The 14,178-nt window shown below is 46.5% G+C and overlaps 1 protein-coding gene across 3 annotated transcripts in view; it reads right to left on the reverse strand.

Moving 5' to 3' along the window:
• APBB2 (amyloid beta precursor protein binding family B member 2) overlaps positions 1-14,178 on the reverse strand; it is a 294,663-nt gene that overhangs the window by 16,488 nt on the left and 263,997 nt on the right. Inside the window, exon 1 of one of the 3 annotated variants that reach the window (XM_080916434.1) lies at positions 5,106-5,232. The exons of the other annotated variants lie outside the window; for them this stretch is intronic. The gene's annotated coding sequence lies outside the window, so the exon portion shown is untranslated. Of the gene's footprint in view, positions 1-5,105; positions 5,233-14,178 lie in introns of those variants that run through there. 3 annotated transcript variants of the gene reach the window in all.

The following is a 14,178-nucleotide window of genomic DNA, read 5'->3' on the forward strand; positions in this document are numbered from 1 at the left end:
CAAGTTAAAAAAAAAAAAAAAAAACCCACATCATGAAACTTTTTCTTGTTTTTGTTGTTTTGATTTTTTAAGACAGGGTTTCTCTGTGTAGCTCTGGCTGTTTTGGAACTTACTGAGTAGACCAGGCTGACCTTGAACTCACAGAGATCCACCTGCCTCTCTCTTCCTCCCATGTGCTGGGATTAGAAGTGTGTCACCACTACCCAGCCTTGAAACTTTTTGAATGAAATTTATCAAAATGGTGTCAAAGTTGCCTTCAGCTTATGTGAACAAGGAACGCATAAAGTAGAAATAATTGTCACACTGAGTTGTGGGTCCCACCTCATCAAGTAGATGTCAACATTCCAAATCTACAAGTCCGTCTGGCCTTGGAGAAGAATATTAGACGCGTGTGGCCTCCAACCTGGATATTAACCCCAATTTCCATGTGTTGGCAGAGACGTTTATTTCAGCCCCACGTTCCTATTCTTTGATGGAAGCTTCTAAGATCCAGCCCCCTCTCCCTGCTGAATGATAGCTGGCAAGGAACCTATCCCAAGGTTGCTAGGCAGAATAGAACACATCTGGACCACTAACCACTGGATCCCAAGCATGACCTTGTGCTATCTGTGCTTTCATGTGTAACCTCACGGGCACAATTTAAAAAATCATCATTATTAACCTTCATTTCTTTTTGGCTCAGAGGAAGGCGATGAATGCATCAGGGCAATTGTCTGGAGTCTACATTTTCCCAAAGGAGGAAAGTTGCAGCCTTGGGCTTTCTGGGGGAGGGCTTCTCATAGGTTTTGAACAGCCTATCGCTTCCTATTTTTCACAGATAACAGACTTCAGAAATACCCCAGCGAGACCCGTGCGTGAGAGCATTTGCTGGCCCAAGGAGGCTTCATCACCTCCCAACACCTCTTTTCGAAGAGAAGAGGTCTGCCTGCCTCTAACTTTTTTCTACTACATATCCCGACTCACCCTAAAATAGCTGTGAGTTCTTTCATGGTCAGAGAACTCCCACAAGTTGGGCAAATGATCATTCCAGGCTCTCAAACTCAGGAGGCCACGAGGGACCACACACTTATCAGGTGCTTGGATACTGTGTGGGGTATACAGCTGGCCTACAACCTAGGGGGTGTCATAGAGCACACAGGGCTCCCTGTGGCTCAGACACTGTGGGATAGGTAGCTGGTGTGCAGTAGGGACATTTCAAGAGCTACTTGAATACACTTAAAGAGTCTTAGGTATATTAGCTTCCACAGTAGTGTACCTCTAGATAGGCCCCTCCACTGCTCCCTGGTTGCCTGGGTGTCACACACAGCTGAGCATCTTCTGGGGAATCAGCGATTCCTATACAAAACTACACCACTAGTCTAAATGGTCCCCGGACCCCAGTCACAACATGGCTTCTGCTTCCCCACACATTCTTCTAGATAGCTAACTGTCTGCTTGATGACAGGAACCCTCTGCTCCAGGTCACATCCTGTATAGGACTGGACCAGGGGCTGTGTATAAAAGCAGGTGTGGGCCAGGCCATTTTGTTCAGAATCCTACTCTACTTGCTTCTCCCCATGTTGGGAGCTGTGGGGTTTTGTTCTACAAAGCAGGGAGTGGGAGGCTTGAAGCCGCAACCTCATGCCTCCCCCTTAAACTCCGACATACGTCAGTGACAGGACTCAAGTCCCTCTAGCGGTTTGATTACTGAACCCGTGAGCTTCCAAATCCTTCCTTCTTGTTCTTTTGCTGTTCTCTCCAGTAATTATTCCCTCAGAGGACCAGCCTGAGGTTCTGCCAGAGAGAAAAATGTCAGCACTAAGACATCTTTGACAGCCTCAAATTTCTTAATAGCGAAGTGAAGAACCAAAGATGGCTTTCATTACACTCTGTTCCACGGCATCTGATCACCCTACAGGGGCTTGCTTGGTCTTCACAGGATGAATGGATAAACAGTCCTTTATTCAAAGGGATGCTATTAAAAAACAGCCTCTCACTCTCTCTGCCAATCTCTCCGGCAACCCTCTTAGGGTGTGTGCGATTTACTTATGTATTTTCTCTCTCTGCCAAATGAACTGAAGCGGTGTAAAGACCTCTCAGCGGCTTTATACATTAACCGTCCCTGTTATGGTAACTCTGTAAAGTGTTGCCCAGATAGAAAACTCATTTCCTTATGAAACCAGCCTGCCTCATTGCTGGAAGGCTTCTAGTGAATGAATGGGGGAAAAACTGCGTATGTGTGTGCATATATGTGTGTATGTGTGTACATATGTATGTGAATGTGTGTATATATATGTGTGTGTATATGTGAATATGTGTGTATATAAATACACATGTACATATAGTTTGTTTGTCTTAATGATAAACTAGAACCTCCTTCCTCGTACTTTTCGTTGGTTGCACCAGCTTTACTATCTGGGGAGACCCAGAACATGATGACCTTGTCAGCCACACTGATGGCCATGTAATGCACCTTGAGCTTCCTCCTCTTTTCCATTAGGCTCTTTCCCATTCACTGTATCACCAAACCTCCTCTATTGGCATTTCTTACCTCCACAGCCTAGATGACATCTTTCACCTAGTAATCCACATTTGTTCAGGGGGAATATATGTTTTTATGCAGAGACTTTGTGAAGACTGGTCCATGACATTTGCTAAGTGTTAGTTACCATTATAAATGAGAAGAAAGTAAAAAAAAAAAAAAAAAAAAAGCCTGCTCTGGAACACAGCCTTCTTTCCATGGAGGACGTTGTGGTGGTTTGAATATGTTTGGCTCACAGGGCGTGGCACTACTAGGGGGTGTGGCCTTGTTTGAGTAGGTGTGGCCTTGTTAAAGAAAGTGTGTCACTGTGTGGGTGGGCACTGAAGCCCTCCTAGCTGCCTGAGGATCAAGGCAGATATCTAGAAGGGAAAACAAACCATGTGGTACTAGATCAAGATGTAGAACTCTCTGCTCCTTCTCCATCACCATGCCTGCCTGGATGCCGCCATGCTTCCCGCCATGATGACAATGGACTGAACCTCTGAAACTGTAAGCCAGCCCTGATTAAATGTTGTCTCTTATAAAAGTTGTCTTGGTCACGGTCTCTTCTCAGCAATAGAAACCCTAACTACAAAAGATGTTTTACTCAATCCTGCACTGACTGGATGATGTGAAAACTTCCCAAGCCACGTGCAGTCATCCTTCCTCCCAGCCTGCCTTTTTGTAGAAGCTACAAGCCAGCAGCATGGTTCCCGGCAGTGGGCAAGGTGAGGCTGCCATCAGGAGGAGACAGGGCGGGGAGAGTGGCTAACTTCTAGCAGCTTTGGAGGAAGCTTTCTCTCCCCTTTGCTCTGCATATGGAGTTGAACACAGGACTTCTGAAATTCAGAAAGTAGGCCCACACCAAAACACGGATAGAGTGCTGACAGAATCAAAATATAGCCACAAACTCCTCCAGGACCAAGGAGACAAATAAATCCTGTTTCCGAGACTGACAGCTCTTATTTTCAGATTAGACTTGGGGTGTGAGGTACAGGAGACAGAGACAGGGGCATGAGAAACCTCACCATCCTAGAGTACCTGCCTGCCTGTCTTGAGTGGTACTTTTCTGTTTCACTGTACCCAACATCAACCCTACCAGGCACAGGTACCTGGGAGCTCATCAAGCTTGGGCTCTGACTTGGCAAACTTCTCTTCCTTCTGCTTCATCTAGGAAGATGCTGAGTTCCAGAAGGAGAGGCCCGACACCTCGTTACCTAGGGTACAGAATATGCTCTGTACAGCCAGGGCCTCCCCAGGAATTCTTGAGATGGGGGCTGTGTAAACAGCATGCCCGAGTTCTACCATCTGCCAGGAGTGAGGAGGCCGAGAACACGAACCGCTCTCTAGTGTGCGCTCTCACTGGGAATATTCAGACACTCACAGCTGGCTCCTGGGAGGGAGAGCTGCACACAGAGGAGAGGAGGAGGAAGGGAGCCAGCAAATGTCTGCATACCTCCCCACTGTGGATACCTGTAGGAGTCGTGGTGCACAGAGGTAAGAGAGCTTATACCCCATGCTCAGGCCCAGGATGGAGAACTTCTCTTAGACATATATTCTGTTAGACCCATCCCTTAAGTATGACTCGCTCGGTCTATGTTGTCTCAGTTGCCCAACCACAAGGCAAGACAGAAAAATGGTCACTACGATAGGGAGTGTAGCGAGGAGGGAGCCCAAAGCAAAGAGGAGCTCATGCCTGGGTCTTTCTGTTCACTATGCCTGGCACTTCTCAAAATGCCCTTCGTCTACTAAAATGTGCCATATACATATACACATACATATATACATACGTACATACACACATATAGACATATACACATATGCATACATACATATATAGAAATATACAAATACACATACACACATATATACATACATATATAGACATATACACACACATATATACATACATATATAGACACACACATATACATACAAATACACACATATATACATACATATACATACATATACACATACACATATATACACACATACATATATATATATAAATGACAGCACTGAAGAATGATGGAGTGTCAGACTCTCATTCCATCAATTTGGAGGCTGACTTTCAGATCATCTGAACCTGTTTAAACACCATGGACTTCATGGGTATATCCTCTCCATGGATAACATCCTTCAAGGAGGACAGGAGGGTTCCCTGGCTGTGCTGCAGCCATAACTAATACCGAAATTGACTGTGTTCTGGCTACACACCCAGGACACTTAGGAGAACACAACAAAGTTCCAAATGGTCACTCTTCAATGTGTCACAGGGTCACTGTGACATGGGACCCAAACATAATGGTCACATTTCCTCCCCAGCATGCTGAGTCACTTGTTCAGCCATTAGAGCGAGAGACCCAAGACCTGGTATGGTGGCTGTTACTCTGAGTCACTAAGCCAAACGAGACCGAACAGAGGTAGGTTAGGGGCTCAGGTGCAGATGATGAGGGTCAGAGGTTACACAAAACAAAGATCTGCCTTTGGAGGCATCGAGGGCGGCGAGGGCGGTGAGGACGGTGATGGGATGGAAGAAGCGGTGAGTTCTGCCAGACACACGAGATGCCAGGGAAGGGGGAAGTGAAAAATGGCCGGTTACCTCTCTCTGAATCCCGGAAGGCATGAGGGAAGAGCAGAAACAGCGGGTTAGCATCCGTACCGTATCCAGTCTACAACACAGCCCTCAGCACCGACATCCCGTCCTACTTCCCAACTTTGCAGCCATGAATAGCCTTTCTGTGCTTATTTTAGCAGAACCCTATCACCCAGAAGAGTGTATTTCGAGCCACATTACGGTGGAGCCAAGAGTTGCCAGCTGAATTTGCAGAGGCAACAGATCAGCCGGGGGAGGTAACCAAGCTTAAAATATCACAGTCAAGTACAGGAGACTGTTTGCAGGAAACACTGGCAGGGAACTTATCTCCAGCTTCAGTCCCAGCCCTCCCCTCACACACATACACACACACACACACACACACACACACATACACACCCCACCACCACCACCACCACCACCACCACCAGCAGCAGCAACAAAAACAAACAGAACAATGCAGCAGACGCAGCCTTACCTGGACACTATTAGAGCTGCAGCTCCGATACCATGAAGTCCTTAATAGGCAGAAGTGGGAAAGAAAGAGGTAGGGGGCGAAGACTTCAAGGGTGCCAGTAACGGAGCAGTGCCAGGAAGGGTTGTGGGTACAGAGAAGCACCAGGGAGGAACGGAAGAGAGTACAGAGAGGAGTTGGGGTCGGAGGGGGAAGGGACACAGCAAGGTAAGAGTTTTCATGCTCTGAGCTATCCGCAGTTGCCAGGCGACCCTAGAGGTGTCCCTGAGCCCTCTACCCCTTTCTCTTCTGTCCGAGGTGTTACAAAAGGGCCCAGGGGCAGTGTCCTCTAAGTGGCACAGGTGTTCTGTAGAAAGACAGTCTGAGGAAGCAGAGCACCAGACAGCTAAGCCACGACAAGAGATTCGGGGTTCACGGGGACCTGTCTCTCTCCCGCACACCAGCTCTGCAGCTGCTGTCACCTAGGCCAGCTGGGGGTGACAGTTAGTATGCTATCAAGTATATCGCCAGATGGTGAGCTGGAAGGATGGGGGGGAGCCAGCACACTCTACCTCAGAACAATATTTGTGCCATACATACAAGGGTGTGTGTGTGTGTGCCCACAAACCTAAGAGGAAGCTACAACACCTCAAATGAAAAGCCACGAGAAAGCTTAGAGTGCATTTAAGTGTTTGCACCACAAAAGGCTGCAGCGCCAGGCAGTGGTGGGGCACGTCTCTGGCCTCAGCACTTAGGAGGAAGAGGCAGGTGGGTGTCTCAGTCTGCGGCCAGCCTGGTCTACAGAGTAAGTTCCAGGATAGCCAAGGCTACACAGAGAAACACTGTCTCACAAGCCAAACCAAACTAAAGCAAGCAAAACCAAAACCAACAGATGAATTTTGCACATCTACCTCTGTATTCAGGGAAAATCACTGAGACCAGCATGGGCCAAGCACCAGCACTGGAGACATCTCTAATGTTCATGATTACAACCTGACAGAGTCATTAGTGTGCTGTTCATGGACACAGGAGAAAACAGGTTCAAGAGTTTGAGGAACTTGGCCAAGTCATACGGATCCACGGTGAAGACAGGGTTTGTGACTGCAAGTCTGCCCTGATTCTGTCTCTCAGATGATGAACCCACAAAGGTGAATGAGTTTGCTTAAGGCAGAGCCAAAGGGTTTGGCAAGGAGCCTGGGTTCTTGGAGGATCAGGGAGCTCAAGTTTCCAGGAGAGACCCTATAGGCTTAGGAGGTAGACAGGATTCAGGATTTTTCAGAACTTATCTTCTCGTTGCCAGTTTATCAGACCCTCCTGCGTGCCAGGCTCACAGGATTCACTGACAGACTCCTGACCTAGGTCACCCATCAGTGAAGAGTGGAGGGAGACACTAGCTCAAGGGAGACACTAGCTCTGGCCGTTCACGAGAAATGAGATTAAATGAGATGATGGCATTTAACCAAGATGCAATGATCTGCATTTGGGGAGCTGCTAGTGCGAAGCCATGCGATGGGTTCCCGTCTCAGCTAGGCTGGGTGGGGCAGCGTTTGGCCTCGAGGGCCTGTTGAGGGTCTAGCAGGGCAGTGCAGCTATGTGCACGCTCCTGACTGGAGGATGGTCTTCCTCTATGGGGGAAGGTCATCTTCAATGGAGCGTGCAGCTTTGGAAGGGCACATGTGGGACAGAAAGGGAGTGGGAGGACATTAATGTAGCCAGCCCGGTCAGCTGACTCAACCATGAAAATTAGTGAGGTGACAGATGTCACAGCCATATTGCCCTCATGTCTATCTGTGGCTTCTGAGGGAGACTCTCTTAGGGAAGACATTCACCCAGAAAGAGAATGTCTCTTAAACTCACTGGGTGTTCCTCTGCATCCACCTCACCCTGCTACCAAAGGCTTAAGAAGTAACTTTTTGTAAGTCAGTGACCCCTGTGGAGTCTCGGGTTTCCTTCCTTCCACACGACAGGCTCTTAGAATATCCCTACAGACGGTTTCTTCTTTTAAGGATAATTTAACATTTTTTTTCCTTTATGAAGAATGTGCAAGTGATGTTTCTTTGATTCCCTCTTGACTTACAGCGAGAGCTTTTAATTTCTTACTCCTTGAAAAATGCCTCTGTCTAGCATATGACGACAACTTTGCCCGACAGCCGGGAACCTAAAGACTCAGAACAGGCTGTTTTCTTTTGTGTATGGCTTTGGCTACTTAAAATCAGACCCACTGCAAGGGACTCATTTGAGCAACCAACCCTGACACGCAGCTGCTGTGTTTCCCCCTTCAGGAAGAACTGGGAAACATCTAAGCAGAGTTAACTCTTTGGGGCTTACGAGATACTGCCTGTGTCTAAGTGTTGAAGTAAAAACTATCCATAAAGAGAGGTTTCTGGGGAGTTCTGAAATGTCACTGGAAAACCCCAACGAGTTACAGACAGTGGTAGCTGCTCCACTGCTTGGTTCGTCTGCTAGATGAGAGTCATCAACAACAAAAAAACCATCGGCCCAGAGCTGGGCTTCACACAAGATGAGCCATTCTGAGAGTGAGGAGACTATATTTAGTCAGCTGCAAGTCTTCTCAGTGTCTATGATGCCAGTGGGAAAAATCAAGTCCCAAGATTAGTTCTGCTGACGTAGCTCACCAGGGCTGCCCGGTCCGCATGTTCTTGCCGTAGCTCCTCGGAAAAACAAACGGAGGAAAAAACGAGCAATGCTTTCCTTAAGATGAACCTCAGACAGCAGAGTTACTTCATCATGTGCAACTGGCATTCCTGAAAAGAAACAGCCTGCCAGAGCGACTCAGTCTAGTAAGAGGATGTCATCATCTGTGCCCTGGCCAAGCTACTCTCCCTACTCATGCGAAACCACCCCACTCTCACACCTTGGGCTCACAGGTCTCTGCTATGACCCTGTGTGTCCACTATGGTGGTATCTGTACACGGCGCTTTTTAAATACTTCTTTTCATCACTGTGAGTCTTCGGAGTCCAGAGTCACCATTGCTCGTGGTCAGTGCGCTGTGGTGATAAAAGCCTTCCACCTGTTTTTGCGCCCGGCAGTCCATTTTCCTGCCTAGCCTCATGTCCTTGGTTAACTGACTTTTATTATCTATTTGCTCTTGGTTAGGGCCCTTGGCTTCTTTGTTCTCCAACTTTATCTGCAATATGGGCAAACCAGTGAGACAGGCATCTTTACAGGCCGGAGTGCTGTGTCTGGGTTGATCCACAGAACTCCTGAGTTATCATGGGTGGTGGTGTGAATTGGATGTGAATGTATTGGGGGGCAAGAAAGGCAGGTCTGCCCTGCCCCCTTCCCCCAGCTTGTTTTGAACCTCCACCTTTTTTGTGACCTCAAGTGAGAGTCCACAGGGACTGGTTAGCAATTCAGTTCTGGAGGGGGATTGGACCCCCGTGGACTCTCCACCTTGCAGGTGAAAAGACCTCAGAACAGAAGTGAATAACAAGTTTATGCAAATTACCCATCTGCTTTCTGGAGAGATTCAGGCATTTCAGCTCGGGGACAGGCTTTCTTTCCTGCAGCTGAAGATGACCAAAACACATTTCTTGAACCAGGGATGCTCTTTTCCAGGGCAGGCTCCTCCCGCCAGCTCCTGCTACCAGCCCCAGCTCCAGTGGCAGCCACAAACGGGGGCCAGAGAGAGTAAAGGTGCGTGAGGATTTACAGTAGGGTAAAGATATTGAAATTCAAAGCACATTCTTCTCAACAAAGGATTTCTCCTGGCTCTGGAGAGAGGACACAATAGTCACACTGTCAGCTCACTGATGAGGGGGAAGGTATATTTAAAAGCAACCAAGAAATGGGTGTCTTGGTTTGTTTTGTTTTGTTTTTTCCCTCCTTCTTGTGAAGAAGAGTCGAAGGGTTTCAGCTTCCCTTTGTATAGCATTATAGATCAAAAGGGAAACTCAAAACTCACCTCACTGAGAGGAAATTTAACATTTCATTTTCAAATGGGGGATAACGCATGTCATGCCCCTGTTTTGAGGGAAAAGTTCGAGCTCATTAAACAATATATGTCATACAGGAAAGATGAAGGCAAGGCTTCCTTTTTGAAAGCAGAAAAGAGAAGGCACGTGCCACCCAGAAGGCTTCTGTCTGACAGGTAGAAGAGTGTGTGCTGTTTGCTGAAGACTTTGATATGGAATAGGGAGATGCCAAACTGTGTGAGAAACGCCTGCAGTAAAAGTGCCTGGCAGAGAATGGACAAGACTCCATGAAGGACAAAGAGGTGATGTGCAGGGATGTGACTTGGTGGTACTCAGTACACACAGAAAAACAACCAAAAAACCTAAGGCAAAGCCACTCTGTGCCTGTAGGTAAATTCCCTTCTTCTTATACCTTGTTATCTAAAGAGTCTTTTTTGGGGGAACTGGTACCTTCAATCGCTTTCTGGGTTCCCAAAGTTACTCGGGGCAAGCACTATATAGCCCCACCCCACTTCTTTCGGTGGATGGGAGGAAAACTAGTGTAAAAATAACACACCGAATGGTTTTTATCATCTCTCACTTAGTTGTAAATATTCTCAATCATCTATAAATCCAATATTGTCTAAAGAAATACAACACTAGAAAGAGTAGTCACTGCTGTTGAAATAAGTACAGGTAGTCTCTGGTCACGGGACATGTTTTATAAAAGGGAATCCAAGGTCCGGAGAACTTACGCCAACTTGCTTCAACCCCACAACTAGCAGGTTGTCACCTGCCCATCCTGATGCCCGGGGATGGCTCTAGGTAGCTGACTTTGCTTAGGGCCCTCTCCTGCAGGAGATGTGGCTCTGGTTCTCGGGACTGTTCTCTCCCTTCCTCCCTTTCTTTCTTTCATTCTTTGTATCTCTGTCTTTCTCTGTCCCTATCAGACTGGGATTCTTCACTGCTGGGGCCAAGAACAGCAATTACCTGATGTGTTCTTCTGGCCAGCCTCCAGCCACCCCCAAATTTCCTGCCTTCTCAACCCTGCAACCCCAGGCTCCCAAACATACGAGTCTCTTCCTGCTTTGGGCCTTCTTGTCTATTGCCTATCACCCCATCATGTTCTCTGCAGATTCCCCTCAATCAATCACTACTGCTCTTAAGGGGCTCCACTGTCCCAAGTCACAGCTAACGTGAGTCATATGAATGCCCTGATTACATACTGGTAAGTTCCCTGTCTAAAACCATGTGCGCCGGGGCCTCTCACCTGGATTAGCCATCACTGGCTGCTGTGGGGCAAGCAATCAACAAGCCCTATGGGATGAATGAATAGCCTGACCAGAGCGTACACATGCGCCACTCCCTGGTCAGCCTTAGGCACACTGGTGAGAACCTAAGAGCTTTGCCTACCCGGCTGGCTGGATTTCTCTTTCTCTTATTCACAGATGGTGCCTTAAAAAATGACTGGTTCACATCACATTCTCTTGCCAACTAAGTCAAGTTACAAGGCACCCACTTCACTGCAATGGGCAGGAGAGTTGGTGGAAGTTCATTAGACTCTTGTGACTGTTTGAAAGCAAAGCGCATCTGCACCCTATCTCCAGCAACAGTGACAATGATGTTTCTAGGGTCCCTAACCAGATTCCTTCTTTGGGACATTTGTCTAAATGCAAAAAAACAGTTTCTCTGCTGCTACAAATTAATATATATAAATTTCCCCCATATATAGATTTCTGTCAAGATTTATCAGCTCCGCAGGGAATTTTCTTTATCTTTGTACTCTGAGAAATAAACTTTAGCTTGTTACTCAGGGAAAAGAGCCAAGATAACACGTGTACTGAAGGAGAGGATGGGTAGAGAGTTGTGGGAGATCGTGAGAGCATTGTCCCTGAGGGGCACAGTATCCCAGCAAGAGTTACCCTCTGACAGTGGGACATGTTTGCGCTCTTCCGATAGTAAGCTTTGTTATTTTTAAGTTCTCTGTGTGTGCATGCACACACACACACATGCTCACAAATACATATATACATTTTTTGCGGTGGCTGCACTTGAGGCTTAGCTTGGATCTTGTGCATGCTAGAAAAGGGCCTTATTCCCCAGCTACCTCTCTAGCCTTGTTTTTGGTGCTGAGTCAGATGCTTGCTAAGTTGCTCGAGCTAGCCTTGAACTTTCTTCCTTTCTCAGCCTTCCAAACAGCTGGGATTACAGACCTGCATCACCAGACCTGTCCTCAAAGAAAGTCAGTCAACCCATCATCTGTCAGTCAGTCAATCATCAATCAATCATCAATCAATCAGTCGATCAATCAATCAATATCTCATTAAGAAAATAAAAACAGCAATGCTATTGATGCATTACTCCAGTTTTTCTGCTTGAGTCTGCTGTTCTGTTATTATTCGTATTTGTTGATATTTGATAATTCAAGCAGACACAGCGTGTTAAAAAAGAGTGTGAGGTTAAATAGCCCAACCTGCAGAAATTCTTCTTGGAGGCTGTTTTTCAGAGCTGGATAAAGGTAACTGAGCCTTCTGACTTCCACAGGACCAAGCAAACAAAACAAAAGCAAGAACAAAACCAAAAAAAAAAAAAAAAAAAAATCAATTTTAGCTGTTGCTATTAGTAATGTTTTGTAACTCGTGTGTTCTTAGATCAGGACCTGGCAAAGTACAATCTGCCACAAGTGTATTTAAATGTATAGAGCACGGTGACGCCAATTCTCTTAGGTGTAGGCTAAGGCTGTATGTGCTATTGGCAAAGTAGCTTCCTCAGGGGCCACGATGTCAGCAAAACTAAACAATGACCGCTTGGTCTTTACAGGAAGACCCGGGCCTGTTCTAGGGAATCTGACTCCAGCACTGGCTGGAGACTGTCCCATTGATGTGCTAGTTCACCTTGGGTTGCTAAAAATGCCAGAGACTGGGTACTTTATACAGAAGAGAAGTTTATTTTATTTATTGGAGGTCCAGGAGCATGCCAGCAACTCAGCTCTGGTGACAGTCTTTGGCTACACTGTTTATGGTGGTGACATCACAGAGGAAACATAGGGTCACTTGGCAAAGCAGGAAGCTGGAGAGATCTGAGAGAGGTTCTAGGCTCACTTCTAAAACTCAGCTCTCATAGGACTTTCTGCATTAGTAACTTACAGGATGCTGTTCCGTGACCTGATTTCTTTGCACTAGGACCTAAGTGTTAAAGGCACATTACCTTAACATCAGCCAAGCAAGGACCATGTTTCCAGCACATGAATCTTGGTGGATAATCTCAACGTGTAACTACCATTAACAACCAAAATGTAGGAACAGAAGAGTCTCCAATCTGTAAGTCGGCTAGACTGCAAAAAGTCCATCTGTGGATGCAGCTCAGTGATAGATACGAAGTTCAATCCCAGTTTCTCTCTGTCTGTCTCTGTTCTCTCTCTCTCAAACACACACACACACACACACACACACACACACACACACACACACACACACACACCACACACACACACACACACACACACTCAACCTCCCTCTAATGGAATTCCTACATGCCCGCCCTGAAAGATAACATCGATGTAGGTCTTTATTTCTGCCACTTAAAAAAAAAATGTCACTAGCAGGCTGTGACACTTAAGAGTCTTTCAAGGGGGAAGGGATGAAGGCAAGAACACACCTGACCCTGGCCAACAGCACAAGCAGGTAGCCTGACAGATAAGATGCATGCTCTGACACGACAGAATCAGGCCAACCCGGCCCCAGCTGACAACCATGCTCTCGGCAGCTGCTTTCTACTTTCCTTCTATCATAATTATTTCAGCTGTCATAATTTATTCATCCCCCCCGACGAGCTTTCAGGTCGCAGGGTAACCCGTCCAGATCAGAAAGCCTGGCAGCCGTCACTCCTGTGCCTTCCCAGCTGCTACAATACTGACTGCAGACAGAATATTCTGTATCCACACAGTTTTGCAAAACTAAACTGATTTTCAAAACCCATGTTTCCTGTCACAGTTGCCCTCAACTTTCGGGCTCGAAATTCTGAAGTGAAAAGGAGTTTAAGAGAAGAATTCCTCTGGAAACTAAGTGCAAGAGGTCCTCACTTAGAGAGACTCAACCCGACCATTTTTACAACTTTCTCAAGAAGGGGAAGCGAGACGCATCCAGTCAAAACCGTACTTTGAATTCTGATCTTTTCTTAGGCTAGCAATATTTGGTACAATGGTCTCTTGTGGTGCTGGGCAGTGAGTTATGGCTCACAGTCAGTCATGTGATCAAGATAAAAAAGAGACAACCAACTATACAATGTGTTGGTAACAATGTCAGGTGGGGGCTTTAAAGACGTTTTCTGCTTACAGTATTTTCAATTTACCACGGGTTCACAGGGAGGCAACCTCAGTAGGCTGAAGAGCATCTGCATTTTGTTTCCCTATTCTTCAAAGAATAAGGCCCTGCTAGCTCCCCAAATGCTCGTGACAGTCTTAGGGGAGTCCAGCCTTTTCATTCGACATACCTATAGAGAAGTTTTAATGATCAGTTGTTAAAAATACAGAAAAGGAGGATTCAAAGGTTCCTTATAAAACTGGGAGCAAAGAAAAATAATTTTATATGTTTAAATCTCTCTGCCCTCCTTATTTTGAATCTTTATTTTTAATCCAGAGCAGAGGGAAAAAAATGCTTGCAGTCTGATAACAAGTAGAGAATGACAGTCAAGAGCACTGAAGGGTAAAAG

Source organism: Micromys minutus, assembly GCF_963924665.1.
Source record: "Micromys minutus genome assembly, chromosome: 1".
Classification (NCBI taxonomy): Eukaryota; Metazoa; Chordata; class Mammalia; order Rodentia; family Muridae; genus Micromys; species Micromys minutus.